Source organism: Eurosta solidaginis, chromosome X (genome assembly GCF_040869045.1).
Source record: "Eurosta solidaginis isolate ZX-2024a chromosome X, ASM4086904v1, whole genome shotgun sequence".
Taxonomy (NCBI): Eukaryota; Metazoa; Arthropoda; class Insecta; order Diptera; family Tephritidae; genus Eurosta; species Eurosta solidaginis.
In genome coordinates this window covers 167,779,553-167,797,211 of record NC_090324.1, presented here as the reverse complement: position 1 = coordinate 167,797,211, position 17,659 = coordinate 167,779,553, and the positions used below count along the sequence as shown (strand labels likewise).

At 44.4% G+C, this 17,659-nt stretch overlaps 2 pseudogenes; both read left to right on the top strand.

The window, feature by feature from the left end:
* Positions 1-13,767: 13,767 nt before the first annotated feature.
* On the top strand, positions 13,768-14,357 carry LOC137235234 (large ribosomal subunit protein eL8-like; annotated as a pseudogene).
* A 25-nt stretch (positions 14,358-14,382) lies between these two features.
* LOC137235233 (UDP-N-acetylglucosamine transporter-like) lies at positions 14,383-15,306 on the top strand (annotated as a pseudogene).
* The last annotated feature ends 2,353 nt before the right edge of the window (positions 15,307-17,659 follow it).

Here is a 17,659-nt window from a genome sequence, read left to right as displayed (position 1 = left end):
GGTGCACGGGGTGGCGATGTTCCATCGCGAAACGCACCAGCAATGGTTCACGGCGGCCTAATGCTCCTCGCACCGACGTTAATGAGCATTCAACCAATGTTGAACAGCTGAGCCGCATGATGGCGATGATGGCGCAACAACATGATTTGGTGGTGCAAATGGTGAGTGAAATGCGAAGCATTAAGACCAATGTCGATCATCTTGGTGGTCGCGTGGCAGAGATGGAGGCATCCGGTCACGCGGTGGGACATCAGTCCGCTGTGGCATCCACGCTCGAGCCTCAGAACCGCAGGGGGAACCTGCTGCTCGCAACGGTGTTCCGAGTGGCAGTCGGATTACTGAGCGAGATGGTAGTGACCCTCCAAGGTGGAAAATGTTGGATTTGGAAAAATGGCACATCAAATTCGATGGGACCAATAAAGGTATAAGCGTCGAAAGCTTCATCTTTGGTGTGGAGAGGATGCGCGAGCAGCATAATATTTCCTACTTCCAGCTTTTCACGGACTTTGATAGTCTGGTTTCCGGCGGTGCTTTGAAGTGGTACTGGCAGGTCCTTGAGGACCAAGCAGACGAACCCAATTTCGGCTACTTCGAGCTGAAAGCCAAAATGCTAAGCCACTTCAAATCCGCTGAGCCCGACTATGAAATCATCCGTGAAATTATGGAGAGGAAACAACTGCCCGCGGAAGCTTTCGACGACTTTTATGCCGAAGTCCACAACATGACGTTCCGTTTGCGGAATAGGATCCCTGAGAAGGAGTTGGTTGGCATCATCAGGGGAAACCTCAAACCGCCATAAAAATGGACTCGTGGGCGGAGCTCAAGGCGGAATGCAAGAGAGCCGAAAAACTCATCAAAGAGAATAAGAGCAGGTCTAAAGTAGTCAGTGAGGTAGGCTTCGAGCTTCCAGAGCAGTTAGGAGAATCAAAAATAGAAGCTTTTGATAGGAAGCCTTAACGTCCACCCCAACACCAACCTCAACCTCAACTTCAACACCTAACCACTTCCCCTCATAATAGTGCCCGTACTTCTGTTAGTGATTCTGTTAGTCCTGCGTCTAAATCCACAGTCAATTCCTTTTGTGAGCCTCCCTTCCATTTAATGTTGTGTTTTTCGTGCGGTATGCCGGTGGATTATTATGTGAAAAACCCGGAAGAAGCACAAAAACCAAATAAATGTTCGTCCGCGTTTCACAACATGGTGTGTTTTGCTTGTGGTAGTGATACGTCAGTCTGTGTTTTTAAACCCAAACAGGGAAACTCGAGGCTGGCGGAGTTGACCGGGGCCTTCAGCCAGGAGCCCTGCAATAAAAAATTTGAAGAAAGAAGAAATATAAAAGAGAGAGAAGGTTAGGAAAGCGCCAGGGACGGTGGAAAAACGTGTTGTAAAGAGTTTGCATGAGAGAAAAATAGAATATGAAGAAGCTAGGAGAAGAATTTTTTGTGAAACAATAAATAGTAATAGGAAGAAAGGTAATTTTTAGAAAATAGAGAAAATGCGTGAGGAGAAAAGATATTTTAAGCGGCTGGAAAACAAAATTATTGCCACCATTGTCACCGTAAAAGGTGATAATAGGTTTTTTGCTAAAACTGAAATAGGAGGTCATGCGGTCCTGGCTCTCCTGAAATCAGAGGCGAGCGCCAGCTGCTTAGGAAAGGACTCAGCTGCACTCCTTCGGGGAAAGGAAACCTTGATCATGCCAATAAGGGGCCAAAATATCCAGACCTAGAACGGGGAGGAAACCGTCGTGGTAGGGGTAATAACGCTACCTGTGGTGTGGGATAACACCACCAGAGAACTTGAATTTTTAATTGTTCCCGGCCTTCAACAAGAATTCTACCTAGGCGTCGACTTTTGGCAGGTATTCGGTATGAGTGTTGTTAGTAGAGGTGTGAATGCGAGTGCGAATATTGCCAATGTGGCGGAGCTCGTGCCCGCCGAGGGTGACCTGTGCTTCGACGCGGTGCAGCATGTTTTAACGCCGGAGCAAGATGCGAGGTTGGAGCGCGTGAAAGCTCAGTTCCCGTCCTTCGCGGCATTGGGGTTAGGCCGGATAGACAAAGTGGAGCACGTCATCGAGGTGGTTGACGAGAATCTGCCAGTCAAGCAACGCCATAACTCAATTTCGCCGGTCATACAAAAACTTATTTACGCAGAACTGAACCGCATGCTGAGTATGGGAGTAATCGAGGAATCAAATAACATTTAGAATTCGCCGGTTTCACTTGTGATAAAGGGCACAAAGAATCGTCTTTGTTTGGACGCACGAAAGGTGAATGAGAGGACGATTAAAGAGTGATGGAATCCTCAGCCGGCTACAAAATACACGATTTATTTCCGCGATAGATTTGAAGGACGCTTTCTGGCAGATTCCCCCAGAGAAGAAGTCCCGCGAAAAGACTGCTTTCTCTGTCCCTGGCCGACCCGTATACCAATTCACGGTCATGCTTTTCGGGTTGTGCAATTCAGTACAACGAATGTGTCGTCTAATGGACAAGATCATTCCGGCCGCTTTACGTGAATGTGTATTTGTTTACTTAGACGATTTGTTAGTTTGTTCTATAGATTTCGGGTCCCATATGTGTTCGTTGGAAAAGGTCGCTCGGTGTCTTCGCGAGGCTAAGTTAACAATTAACGTAGAAAAAAGCAAGTTTTGTTTTAAAGAGATTCGCTATTTAAGATACGTAGTAGGGGATGGATGTATTAGGACTGACGCCAACAAAGTGGTGGCTGTGAGGGACTTTCCGGTACCAAAAACCCCGAAGCAGCTACGACGGTTCCTGGGTATGCCAGGCTGGTACCGACGGCTCATACAGGACTATGCGACAATTGCACCTCCGCTGCACGACTACCTCAAGAAAGAAAAAGTAAAGAAATTTACTATGATCGACGAAGCAATCAAATCGTTTGAAATTTTAAAGCAGAGTTTGGTTTCTGCACCGGTGCTCACACATCCTGACTTTAATCGTCGTTTTTATATTCAATGTGATGCATCAACTGGCGGAGTGGGAGGGATTTTGTTCCAACTGGACGATGACCAGAACGAAAGACCGATTGCATATGTATCGGCAAAACTTAATAAGGCGCAGAAGAACTATAGCATTAACGAACTGTAATGCTACGCCGCTATCGTCAGTGTGAAGCGATTCCGATCTTATGTGGAAGGAACCCCGTTCACCATCATAACTGATCATGCCAGCCTCAAATGGCTCATGTATCAGAAAGATCTCTCTGGGAGGTTAACAAGGTGGAGTTTGAAAGTCCAGGGCTATGACTTCGATATTCAACATCGAAAAGGTGCACAAAACGTGGTTCCTGACACACTCTCACGAATGCACAGTGACGAAATACAGACGAACGACGTATGTCTCGAGTCGCCGTGCTTCGAATTGGAGGAGTATACGGAGTTAAAAAAGACGGTGACCGAGAACAAGGACAAACTAGCTGACGTGTGTATGTCGGACGGTTACGTGTAAAAACGGACGGAATTCGACAGGGGCGATGATTTTCTAGCGGACCAGGCCTGGAAACTCTGGGTTTCGTCGGAATTGCGACCGGGGCTGGTAGAGTCGTCTCACAGCTCACCTTCGGCTGGACTTCGCGGTATACATAAGACTCTATCCCGACTACGTGAAAAATATTATTGGCCAGGAATGGTCACCGACGTATGCGCCCATGCAAAACACTGCGAAACTTGCAAAACTAACACAACTCAAAAAGTGTTTAAACAACCCATGATGGGGAAGCAATAGCTCACAGAGCGACCTTTCCAACGTCTGTTCATAGATTTAATGGGTCCGTATCCTCGTTCTGGTGATGGTAACGTGTATGTCTTTGTATGCTTAGATCATTTTTCAAAGTTCGTGTTCTTAAAACCAACGAAAAGGGCAACTTCAGCTGAGGTAGTAAAGTTTTTGGAAAAAGATGTTTTTCATGTTTTTGGCGGGCCCGAATATGTGCATTCGGGCAATGGAAAACAGTTTGTTTCTGAGATGTTCGGTAACTTTTTAGAGAAATACGGCACAAAATATGTAAATACCTCTTTCTACTCACCCCATGTTAACGCTGCAGAGAGGGTAAACTAATCTGTCCTACAGATCATTAGATCATTTATAAAAGAAAATCTGAAAAATTGGAACAAATGCGTCAGCGACGCAACATTTGCACTCCGCAGCGTTACACATACAGCAATCAACATGTCGCCGTACTACGCTACTTTCGGTATGCCTATGATACAGCATTCTGCATCATATGAGCTATACCGAGAGCTGGCAGCAATAAAGGATATTGATTGCGAGGTAGAGGCTCCAGGTGATAAACTGCAACTAATTCGAAACAAAATTATGAAAGAGCTGAAATTGGCCCATGAAAGAAGCCAAAAGGTATATGACACTAGAAGTAGTAATGTCAAGTTTCAAATTGGACAAGTGGTATATCGCCTAAACTTCAAACAAAGTTCCCAAGCCGAAAATTACAACGCTAAATTAGCTCCAAAACAAGTCAAATGTATTGTTTTAAACGTTATAGGAAATGAACTTGGCGATAGCAGTGGGAAAAAGATCGGCGTATACCACGCTAAAGACATTTTTGCAAAATAGTTTAATGTTTTTTGTAGTGCTAGTGCTTTTGTTTTATGTTATTTATTTATTAATTGACATAGTTTATTTATTTTTTAATTGACGTAGTTTATTTATTTACCAATTGGCGTATGTAATTATTGTATTAAATTATTTTTATTTTTCTTGACTTTTTTATTTATTTGATTATTTTTGCATTTATTTAATTTTTTTTATTTTATTTATTTATTTATTTTACATTTTTTTTTACCCACTTGACTATATGATCTGTGATATTTTATTTTGTAGAAGTCCACGAAAGTGGGGAAAGCTTCTGACCGCCATTCACCTGGGAATGGCCAGGGCGATTCTTTTGCATGCGGTTCAAGCAGCTCACTACTGCCGGTCGCTTGCGGTCAAGTATCCTCTGGGTAGCCGCTTAAAACCCGTTAAGCGGTGAGCTAATGTAAGAAGGCGACAACCTGGCTAGGCCACTCTGACATAATCGGTTTAAGGGCTAGCCGGGGGAGATCTCATCGGCAGCGTCTGTACACCTCTAGGTGCGGCTGCAAGCGGGCGTCTGTCTTGGAGCAAAGCGGCTCGCTATATAAACGTGCCAAGTAATATTTTCACCCCCGCTGAGCGCGTTGTGCGCTGGGCTTGGGACCCGCCACGTAAAAACATACTCCAATGAAATATAACAACAAGCCTCGGATAAATACACTCTCTATTGATGACGACCATGGCAAACGTTTGAAGGACAATGAATTGAGGGCATGCACCTGGAACGTCCGCTCCCTGAATGGGATTGGTGCAGATGCCCGGCTGGTTGATGTCCTCGTCAAAGCAAAATCTGACATCACCGCCATCCAAGAAATGCGTTGGACGAAGCAAGGAGGAAAGAAGATCAAAAATTGTGACATATATTGGAGTGGCCATGCGAATAAGCGCAGTTTCGGCGTGGGATTCGAGGTGGGAGAGAGACTTTGTCGCCAAGTGCTGGCGTTCACGCCTGTGGACGAGCGTCTCGCCGCTATCCGAATAAAAGCAAACTTTTTTAATATATCATTCATCCGCGCCCATGCGCCGACAGAGAAGAAAGACGATGAGGTGAAAGACACTTTTTATGAACAATTAGAAGGCACATACGAGCGCTGCCCCCGTCATGATATAAAAGTCGTGCTTGGCGACTTTAACGCCAGGGTGGGCAAAGAAGGTGTTTTTGGCCCTACAGTCGGAAAGTTCAGCCTACACAATGAAACTTCTCCTAATGGACTGAGGCTGATTGACTTTGCCGGTGCTCGAAACATGGTCATACCCAGCACGAGGTTCATGCATAAAAAGATACATCAAGCTACATGTCTGTCTCCTGATCGAAATACTCGCAATCAGATCGATCACGTTGTGATATACGGACGGCATGCCTCCAGTGTTTTAAATGTGCGCAAGATCCTAGGACCTAACATCGACTCGGACCATTATCTCGTTGCAGCCAAAATACGCACCCGCCTCAACGCGGCTAAAACCAAGGAACAAAAAACACAAGGAAAGCTAGACGTCGAAAAGCTTCAATCGCAACAGACTGCCAATGATTTTGCAACTCGACTCTCACACCTGCTCTCTGAGAGCACAACTCATCCTGAAGGAATAGAGGAGCAGTGGGAGCATATCTCCAAAGCACTTCGTACTGCCGCCGAGGAAAAAATTGGTTACCGGCGGCCACGAAAAAACAACTGGTATGATGAAGAATGCCGCGTTGCAACCGAAAGAAAAGACGCTGCCTACAGGGCTACGTTAAAAGCGAGCGCGACAAGAGGAGTGTGTGAACGCTATCGTGAGTTGAAAAGGGAAGCGAGACGCCTTTTCAGGAAGAAAAAAGCAGAAGCAAAAAGGCGTGAGTGCGAGGAGCTTGAGCTGTTAGCCACCAGGAATAACGCCCGAAAATTCTACAAAAAAATACGGCGACAGACGGAAGGTTTTAAGACCGGGGCAAATTCCTGTAGTAATGAAAACGGCGACCTTGTAACTGATGTCCAGAGAGTGCTTAGATTATGGAGGCAATACTTCTCTGCTCTCCTAAATGGAGGCAGCAATTCACCGCGCAGAGATGAAGAACCCGATCCCGCAATCGATGATGCTGGAATATATGTCCCCCCGCCCGATTATGTCGAAGTTAGAATAGCAATAACCAGATTGAAAAACAACAAGGCCGTGGGCGCTGATGGATTGCCTGCGGAGCTATTCAAGTTCGGCGGCGAGGAGTTGGTAAGGCACCGTAAACCGGCTGATTGGACCTTATCAGTGCGGCTTCAGACCTGATAAATCTATCATCGACCATATTTTCACAATGCGCCAAATCTTGGAAAAAACCCGTGAAAAGAGAATCGACACACATTGGCTGTTCGTCGACTTTAAAGCCGCCTTCGACAGCACGAAAAGGAGGTGCCTATATGCCGCTATGTCTGAATTTGGTTTCCCCGCAAAACTTATACGGCTGTGAAAAGTGACGTTGAGCAACACCATCAGCTCAGTCAGAATTGGGAAGGACCTCTCCGAGCCGTTCGAAACTAAACGACGTTTCAGACAGGGTGACCCCCTATCGTGCGATTTCTTTAATTTGATGCTGGAGAAAATTATACTAGCTGCAGAACTTAACCGCACTGGAACAATATACTATAAAAGCGTGCAATTACTGGCATATGCTGGTGACATTGATATCATCGGCCTAAACACCCGAGCTGTTAGTTCTGCTTACTCCAAACTGGAAAAAGAAGCGGTAAAGTTAGGTTTGATGGTGAATGAGGACAAAACGAAGTACCTGCGTCATCGAGCAAAGAGTCAGCGCGTATGTGCTTTGGCAACCACGCTACATTTGGCAGCCATAATTTCGAAATAGTAAAAGACGTCGTTTATTTGAGAACCAGAATCAACACTAGCGACAACTTCAGCACTGAAATCCAGCGAAGAATCAGTCTTGTCATTAAATGCTACTTTGGGCTAGGTAGGCAATTGAAAAGTAAAGTCCTCTCTCGGCGAACGAAAATCATACTCTACAAGTCACTTATCGTACCCGTCCTGCTATATGGGGCAGAAGCATGGACCATAACAACAGCAGATGAAGCGGCTTTGGGAGTGTTCGAGAGAAAAGTTCTTGGAAAGATTTATGGACCTCTACGCATTGGCGATGGCGAGTACCGAAGAAGATTTAATGATGAGCTGTACGAGCTATACGCAGACATCAACATATTCCAGCGAAATAAAACGCAGCGGCTGCGCTGGCTAGGCCATGTTATGCGAATGAAAGATGATGCTCCGGCCAAGAAAGTGTTTCTATCGGAACCCGCCTATGGAAGCAGAGGTAGAGGGCGGCCCCCACTCCGTTGGAAGGACCAGATGGAAAACGATTTAAACTCCCTTGGTGTGACCAATTGGCGCCGGTTGGCGGAGCGAAGGAGCGACTGGCACGCCTTGTTGGACGGCCATAACCGTTTAGACGGTTAAGCGCCAATTAAGTAAGTAAGTAAACTTTTTTTTCATAATTTTTCTGCTAACTGTGATATTTTATTTTATTATACTGATTTGAGCAGAGCTCAAAGAGTATATTAACTTTGATTGGATAACGGTTGGTTGTACAGGTATAAAGGAATCGAGATAGATATAGACTTCCATATATCAAAATCATCAGTATCGAAAAAAATTTTATTTAGCCATGTCCGTCCGTCCGTCTGTCCGTTAACACGATAACTTGAGTAAATTTTGAGGTATCTTGATGAAACTTGGTACGTAGGTTCCTGTGCACTCATCTCAGATCGCTATTTAAAATGAACGAAATCGGACCATAACCACGCCCACTTTTTTGATATCGAAAATCTCGAAAAACCGAAAAAGTGCGATAATTCATTACCAAAGACGGATAAAGCGACGAAACTTGGTAGGTGGGTTGAATTTATGACGCAGAATAGACAGTTAGTAAAATTTTGGACCATGGGCGTGGCACCGCTCACTTTTAAAAGAAGGTAATTTCAAAGTTTTGCAAGAAGAAGTTTTGCAGGAACGTTACTCCTATTACTGTATGTGTACTAAATAAAAATTAACAAAATCGGTGTACGAACACGCCCACTTTTAAAAAATTTAATATCTTTACAGTATATAAGTAAATTATGTCAACATTCAACTCCAGTAATGATATGGTTCAAGAAAATAAAAATATAAAAGAAAATTTCAAAATGGGCGTGGCTCCGCCGTTTTTAATTTAATTTGTCTAGAATACTTTTAATGCCATAAGTCAAACAAAAATTTACCAATCCTTCTGAAATTTGGTAGGGGCATAGATTCTATGACGATAACTGTTTTCTGCGAAAATGAGCGAAATCGGTTTAAGCCACGCTCAGTTTTTATACACAGTCGACCGTCTGTCCTTAGGCTCGGCCATTGACACGATAACTTGAGCAAAAATCGATATATCCTTACTAAGCTTAGTTCACGTACTTATCTGAACTCGTTTTGTCTTGGTATAAAAAATGGCCGAAATCCGACTATGACCACGCCCAATTTTTCGATATCGAAAATTACGAAAAATGAAAAAAATGCCATAATTCTCTACCAAATATGAAAAAAGGGATGAAACATGGTAATTGGATTGGTTTTTGACGCAAAATATAACTTTAGAAAAAACTTTGTAAAATGGGTGTGACACCTACCACATTAAGTAGAAGAAAATGAAAAAGTTCTGCAGGGCGAAATCAAAAGCCCTTGAAATCTTGGCAGGAATACTGTTCGCGGTATTACACATATAAATAAATTAGCGGTACCCGACAGATGCTGTTCTGGGTCACTCTGGTCCACATTTCCGTCGATTTCTCGAAAACGCCTGTTCGGCCTGGGTGCGTCTGGAACCGGCAGTGGGTAGGCGCACACGGGTCGATCTTGGAGTGGATGGTTCGCTCAAAAGAAATAAATAAAAACACAAGAGGAATTCCTCGTTATAAAATAATACTTTAATTTAGAGTGATGGGAATATATACAGTGTTGATACAATATTACCTTGGCGCTTTAAGTGACGATGGTGATCCTTGCGATGTGTGTTGGTTGGCGGTCGATCGAAAAAGAGGCCGGTTATCCCGTTGAGGACAACCGCTAAGCCGCGAAAAAGTCCTCTGGTATTAAGGAGGGGAAAAAAGCCACACACACAACAGCCCCCACATATATGTGCATGGGTGCTGACAACCTGCACACACACGTGCATGCGTATGAAACGCATGCATGTGCATGCATGCACACAAATGCGGCGTGAGTGTGGGTGGCTGGAAATCTTATTAAAACGTTAGGGAGGGGCGCCGTCAATCAAGTAAAAGTTAGGCCTTGGGCCTAAACATGCCGCCCCCCTTGCGGTACGCAACATCACAGTCCGCCAAGGATCACCGACCGTGAAGAAGAGAAGAAAAAAATAAAAAACTTATAACTAATTATATCTAACTTAACATAAACGCCGGTCAGTCCGCCGGCTTGGCGGCACGCAAGATGGTCTGCGCAATGGGTGAGCTTGGTTGGTGATGCCTCTGTCATTCGGCACTTTTCCCGTTATGATTCAAGGCCTAAGCCAAGTTTGCCTAGAGCTAGGGATTGCGAAAAGAAGTAAGAAGATATACGTGTTCATATTTCTTGCCGTTTATTACAAATTCATTGGAAATTCTATGCTTGTGAATTTTGTATGAAGAAAATTCAATAAAAAATAACTTATTGTAATGATACAAGCTTTTAAAACGCACACCTCCATTGTGAATTCATACAAGTGGCGAATTTTCGATAAAACGCTCACAATAGTGAACAGCGAGTGAGTATTAATATGTAGTCTGACTTTCTGTATATAAATTTAACGGAAAAGCTGATTTGAAACAAATGTGCAATTCATGGCACTTCAATTTAGTAACGGCGAACACAAGAAAAAGAAACCTTTCTTCCATTCTCTGACCATTCGCGACAGCCGTTCTCCCTGTCAGCTATGATTTGACACGTAGGTATGGCAATGGGGGGATAGAAAGATTTTTCACTTGTACGAAATCACAATGCACACCTCTTGCGACTGTGTACAGCAGAAATTCAATAAAAATAAAAAGTTTAAAAATTCATGGATTTCGGTCGTTACCGAACATTTTCATGTTAGGCCTTGGTTGTGCCCGAGAGTACCCAACCGAAGATGGTACTCTGAGCCAGCAAAGGGCCAAACGTGGTGGGCAGAATCCCTGGTAGCATTATTTCGGCATATACGTCTGTCCCTAGTACGAGGCGGATCGGGGCGGATGAATAAAACTGTGGATCCGCCAGACGGAGATGTGCGTACGGGGATGCGATGGCGCTGTCGACGCTGGTCGTGGGGGCCATTCGCCGAAAATTTGACACGACCGCCGCATGGGTTGCAATTCGTTTATTTTGGCCGTGTCTTCCTCGTATGCGTAGTAGGCATCCTGCTTGCCCGCCAATGTTGCTGGCAGGGAGTTGGAGCTCCTGGGCGAGCTCATATGCTATCACGGTGGTGGGGGAGCATCCGTCAATTAAGGCCCGGACGAGGTGTAGCCGCCCCCCAGCTTCTATCTTCACGACCGCGGTGGGTGTGATCGCTACCGTTGGGATCATGGTGGCGGTGGCCGCTGGATGCTGGGCTACGAGCCCTGACCGGAAGGTGGACACGGTGGTGAGCTGCAGCGTGTTGCCTCCGTGGCTGCGATCTTGTAGCTGATGTCGTTGATGCAGACGAAGAGGCCGTGTCTCCGTTCTGCGGTCGCGCGAATGTCGTCTCCGTTGGGGGTTCCTGGGTTGCTGGCGAAGAGACCAGGTCTCCGCTCGGCCGTTATATGTATGGCGCTGGGCTGTCGCTGTCCCTTGTTGGAGCCGCTTCCTCTCGTGCTGCAGAAGTGGTCGAAATGATTTGGCTGTAGGCGTTATGGTCGGGCGAAGAGACCGCGTCTCCGCTCCGGTCCGGCTGGCATCTCGGTTTCGGGGTGGACGAAGAGGTCCAGTCTCCGTTCCAGCGTCCGACGCATATAACGAGATTGAGTCGTCTATCCGCTCTCGGGGTGAATCTAGCTCCTCTTCCACTTGGATGCTCCATGGCTTGGAGCGGGCTTCTCGTAATAGCTGCTCCTCTTCGTCGATCGAGGCGATGTGCAGCATCGTGTGGTGCTTCTCGCCGCACCGTTTGCATCGTCCTTGGCTTGGGCACGCGTTAGAGCGGTGATCAGGCGCCAGACAATTTCCGCAGTAGCTTTCGCGAATGGTTACGTAAAGGCGCTCTTCTGGCCTTTTCGCCCGAAAGGTTGGGCACAAGCGGATAGGGTGTCGCTCAAGACACACTCGGCATTCCAACGAATAACGCGCTGCGTTCGTGGCAGCATTACGTTTTAAAGCGGCAAAACGACCCATTTTCCTGAAAGGAGTGAAATAGGTTTCAATGGGTCGGGTCATTGTCAAAGTGCAGGGGCGAGTGGTCCTTCCTTAATTGTATTGTTGGGGATTTGGGAAATTTTATTAGCGCGCGCATAAGGGGAAACATCTGTCGCCGCAAAAAGAAAAAAAAATGTTCATATGTGGCGTGCATTATGAACATGGCCTCTTTCCCCGCACGTTATGTGCCTGGGTCTTTAGTGCCTTATTTTGTTTATGTCGTGTCACCCGGTAGCGTTTTAGTTGCCCTAAAAAAATTTGGTCACAAAACTTACCCATGACCGTAAAATGACAAATGACGTGGAATGACGATAGCGTTTTTGCAGGGTGGCCACGGGCACACTAGTGCTGCAGAAAAATGAGCATATACGATTTTCGATTCGCACATTCTGGTACCGAACCGGGTAGAAAGTGTATAGCGTGGGTTCTTTTGAGTCGCTGTGATTTGTGTTGTTGGTGCTAAAAAACCAACAACTTTCCTGCCCGCCGCAAAAAACATGTTTGGACAGCAGAATTTTATGCGATATAAAGGAAAATTTGATATTTTTATTTCGCGGTATCATCGATACTTCTTAAATATCGTTTTGTTTTTTTTTTTTTTTTTTTTTTTTTTTATATATATCCGAATCCCGAACCATGGCTATTGACAAGAGGTGTAGGACACCTTACCTAGATCGCGTCCCAAGTAATCGGACTTGTTGCGCTTAAGGATCCGAATTGTGATTCCCGTGGATCGCTTCCAACGTGTTCACGGCCGGAGGAAAATATTGTACGAGTGGCAACCTTTCTTTGTTCATTCAGAAATGTCATTCATTCATGAGATATGGATACACACTTATTGAATGAATTTTCATCCGGACGAGTACAACGTGGTTTGGTAAGTATATTGATAAATTCTTGTAATATCTTCCTCTTTTACAGCTCTACTAATTTTTTCTTTATTTTTTATTTCGTTTCAGGTATCTATTTAGGCAATGCGCCCAAAAAATAGCAGCACCCGCTGAAAACTCGCCGAAAGACAACCAAAAAAAACGATTGCTCTGCCTGCGGAAAGGGCTCCTCAAACATTTGAGATGACGGGAGAAATCTCGACACTTTCCGAGTGAGTTTGACCCCAGAAGCTGGGCCCATTGAATCCCTACCAACAAAGCATACAAACCAACGCCATGGCCAACGAATCATTGCCGGCACCCTGCTATAATTCAAAGCACAACTGGCCACCGAATTGCAAGTGAGTAAGATGTTAAAGTACCGGTTGTACCGAAAAAAAAGTTTTTTTTTTTTTTTTTTAGAGTTCTTGGGTATGCAAATATTCCTTCCTAACCTGTAAAATACAAAACCTTTTGAAATGTCTCCTCTGGAGTTTGCAAGCCGCTTCGATTTCCTGATAGCGTTATTGCTCAGGCAATTGGCTAAAAAACTGCTGCTGGTGGGTACATTTCAAAGGTAATTAAGGTTCAATAATCTTTCGTAAGAGTATGTCCATGCGGAAACATTCGCAGCCCAATAATGTTTCTAAAAGTCCCCTCTTTGCCTAAACCGCCCTAGTTGTAAAATACCCCAGTTGCCTTATGCAGAGGGCAGTCGTCATTCCAGCCGGCAGCACCAACTGAGCAGCTGTTTGTCTGACAGCTGCCCATATGCGAATTGGCAAATTTCAACAATACGTGCAATACCTTTTTAACAAGCAGAGAGAAAAACAGCTCTTAACTTTGAGCAGCTAATAAAATCTGCGTTTTTCAATTATATCGCGTTCAGAAAACAATCCGAAATGGTTGCGAAGAAGCTTAGGCCAAAGAAGAAGCCAGTTACCAAGAAGGTTGCACCCGCACCGTTGGCCGTCAAGAAACCTGTTGTAGAGAAGGTGGTTAACCAGCTCTTCGAAAAGCGTCCCAAGAATTTCGGCATAGGCCATTATGTCCAACCTAAACGTGACTTATCCCGTTTTGTAAAATGGCCCTAATATATTCGGGTTCAGCGCCAAAAGGCTGTTTTGCAAAAGTGTTTGAAGGTACCTCCACCAAATCATCAATTTAGATAAAACAACAGCAGCAAAAACATTCAAACTTCTGGAGAAACACTGCCCAGAATCGGCGCGTGCTAAACAGCAACGTTTAAAGAGGATTGAGGAAGCTAAAACCAAGGGCAAGGATGTACAACCCAAGAAAAAACTCACTTTCGTGCGGTCTGGTACAAATACCGTGACTGCTGATGGAGCAAAAGAAGGCACAGCTGGTTGTAACTGCGCATGGTGAGATCCGTAAACACTGGGGAGGTGGTATTCTCGGCTCCAAGGGTTTGAAACGTATTGCTGAATTGGAGCGCGCTGAGGCGCGTGAACTGGCACAAGAACAAGGTTAAAACATGCAGAGATATTTGTAATTCTATGTTGGCTAATTAATTTTAAGTGCTGAATTTTGCCAAGCAGTACCAAATTAATGGAAATGGAAAAGTAAATAAAGTAGTTTATACTCGACTTTCATGAAGTAATTTGTTTGTGAATTTTTCGAAAAGAATTGCGTTAAGTTTTTTATAAAAAAAAGAGACGTTTTATCTATAGTAAATACACAAAAGTTGCAATAGATTCAATTTACGTGTCTGCTTCTGCATCTGGATGCAGCTACCTATCAAGTCGTTTATCAACTAAAAGTACTCACCACAGCTATGTTTGCCGTAATCATACTGCGCCGGCGTCTCATCCAGACACAATGGGGTGCGCTAGTACTACTAATTGCAGGCGTAGTTATGGTACAACTAGCACAAACGGTCGACAAGACTAAGGTTGGTGGTAAAGAACAAACAAGCGGTCGTGAACAAAATCGTTTACTTGGTTTATGGGCTGCACTTGGTGCTTGTTTTCGATCCGGTTTTGCCGGTATATATAAAAAAAAAATTTCTTAAAAGTGCCGATATATGAAGTTTATTGAGTATACCATTCGGTGTACTAACATGTTTCGTTAATGATGGACGTCAAATTTTGAAAAATGGTTTCTTCGGTTATGACTTATTTATGGGGTATTTAATATTTTTACAAGCTGGTGATGGCCTAATTGTTGCTGTTATTGTTGAATGTGCTGATAACATATTAAAAGGTTTTGCCACATCATTAGCAATTGTTATATCGTGTATAGCTTCACTATATATTTTGATTTTAAATTTAACGTTAGGTTTTGCTGGAAGAGGAGGTTGCATCAATATTCTTAGGGGTCATGATCCTAAAAAATCTGGACAAACAAATTCAAAAACGACAGCGCCACAAAAATCGCAGGCCCTTTTAGAGGCTGAGGAACACCTCTTGCCTAGAGTTTAAAAATAATGGGAGTTCAGGGACACCGTGGGCCAGAGTATGAAATCGAACATTTTATAAAGTTTTCTTATTTAATAGCGAAATGTTAATGAAATGCACTTTCGAGTAATCACAGTTCGGTATGAAGAGTCGTTTGCTAAAAAATAATTTAGGCAATTCACAAGGTGTCCTATTCGCCGTCATGATCCTAAAAAATCTGGACAAACAAATTCAAAAACGACAGCGCCACAAAAATCGCAGGCCCTTTTAGAGGCTGAGGAACACCTCTTGCCTAGAGTTTAAAAATAATGGGAGTTCAGGGACACCGTGGGCCAGAGTATGAAATCGAACATTTTATAAAGTTTTCTTATTTAATAGCGAAATGTTAATGAAATGCACTTTCGAGTAATCACAGTTCGGTATGAAGAGCCGTTTGCTAAAAAATAATTTAGGCAATTCACAAGGTGTCCTATTCGCCGTATGTGGTCAAATTTTATAGTGGAAACCATGAAAACGATCCAAACCTTAAATTGTGCTTGAATACACTTTTGTGAATTGCGCAATTATAGACAAATAATATAAGGCGCGATAACCTAGGAAGAGATTCTAAGCCGAGCTTCTCTAACAATGTGCTCCTCTTCTTTTGTGCCGACTCTGAACTACATCCTCAAGGCAGATGTGTCCTCTTTGAGCGTTTTTCATGGCAGAATTACGCGCGGAGCGCTTGCCAAGCAATGCCGAGGGCGACCCCGCTTAGACAACTTTCCTTCTAATTGAAAAAACTTGTTGTTGCAATGATCATTAACAGTTAATGATTCACTGAATGCAAGAGTGCGTTTATCATATCGATTGCAGCATGTGTAACTGCCAAATCTTTACGGCGTAGAGCGGCTACAATTTTAGGGCCAATAATTTCGCGGAAGCCTGGTAAAGTTGTAAATGCGCCATATCCAACTTTGCTCGCAAGTAAACGTCCACGGGCTGTTGGATCCAATTGATCTGAGGAGCACGGCGTAACTTCAAGCATTGTGGGTAAGCTGATGCAGGACCAATGGTATTTATAAGCAGAGAACCATTGTGAATTTTTAGGCTTATCAGCAAACTTTGATAATATTTCAGTATCGAACAAGGTATGTCCTTGCGATACTCGAATGAAAAGCGCATAGAATCAGCGTGTTCCTCCTTTTTTATTGTCAACAAAAATTCATTGGGGATATTTGAAGTTTTAGTGGGTGCCGCCGAAGCAACGTCTGAGTATGTCCAACGATCTGTTAAATCAAACTTATCTGGATCACAGGTGGATATTGCTATACTATTTTGTGCTAATAAGGAACGTGCAGCGAAGGGGCTCCGTGAATCGATTGATTTCGAAAACGCATTGACCAACATCTCCGGCCCGCTGAAAAATGTCGCAACACCAATGAGCTCTATAATTTCGGCGCCAAAAACCAGTTACAAGAAACCTATCCCTCTGTGCAATAGTTGAAGTACACATACGCTTTATCGCCTTCCGAAACCCAAGTAACAGAAGGTGAACCTGTTAATCTATCAGTGCCTAGTTTCTTCGATGCTTTAGGTCCATTGTTGGAACGTACACCAAATCGTGTAAGTGTCGATTATATGATGTGGCGTATTCACGCTTTCTCTATCGTATTCCATTTGGAACCATTCCGTAAACGTCAATTACAGTATGCAACGGCTTGGTCTGGATGTTCTGTGGCAGATGCAAATCTGCATGAGGGTTCTGGTGACCTCGCTCGGGGTGAGCGAGTGAATTGTGGGATGTTCTTTTGAAAATTTAAAAATATATTGGGTCGCATGTCTTTAGGTTCTGTAGCAGATAGCGAATCTGCGTTAGGATTGTTGGATGGCCTCGTTTCGGGCGAACGAGTGAAATTTGCGTTGACCTTGTGAAATTTGTTTAAAAATTTAATGGGCCGAATGCCTTGGCTTTCTGTGGCAGATGGGTTCCCCTTCTGCGGTAGGCTTTTCTGGTGTCCTCGCTCTGGGGGAGCGAGTGAATTGGGGTTTGATGTTGTCCTCGCTCTGGGGAGTGAGTGAATTTGGGTGTTTTCTGATGTCTTCGCTCTGGGTGAGCGAGTGACTTGTGGGATGGTTTCTTCAAGGGGCCCGCGGTTAGTGTCTTCATGAAGCACTGAGTTGTGCCTTTTGGTTTTGCGAGCTTTTGATAAGCTCTCATGCGTCCTCGTGCCTCTAGCTCCCTTTCCCCATTGCCCACAAGTAGCTAGGTGTAGGATTCCCCCTCCGGCAGACTCGGTACGAGACCGGGGGTGAGAAAAAAAGAAAAATAAGTTGTAGGAGCACCCTCCGGTAGACTCGCACCATCACGAGACCGGGGTGGTTGATTATAATTAGG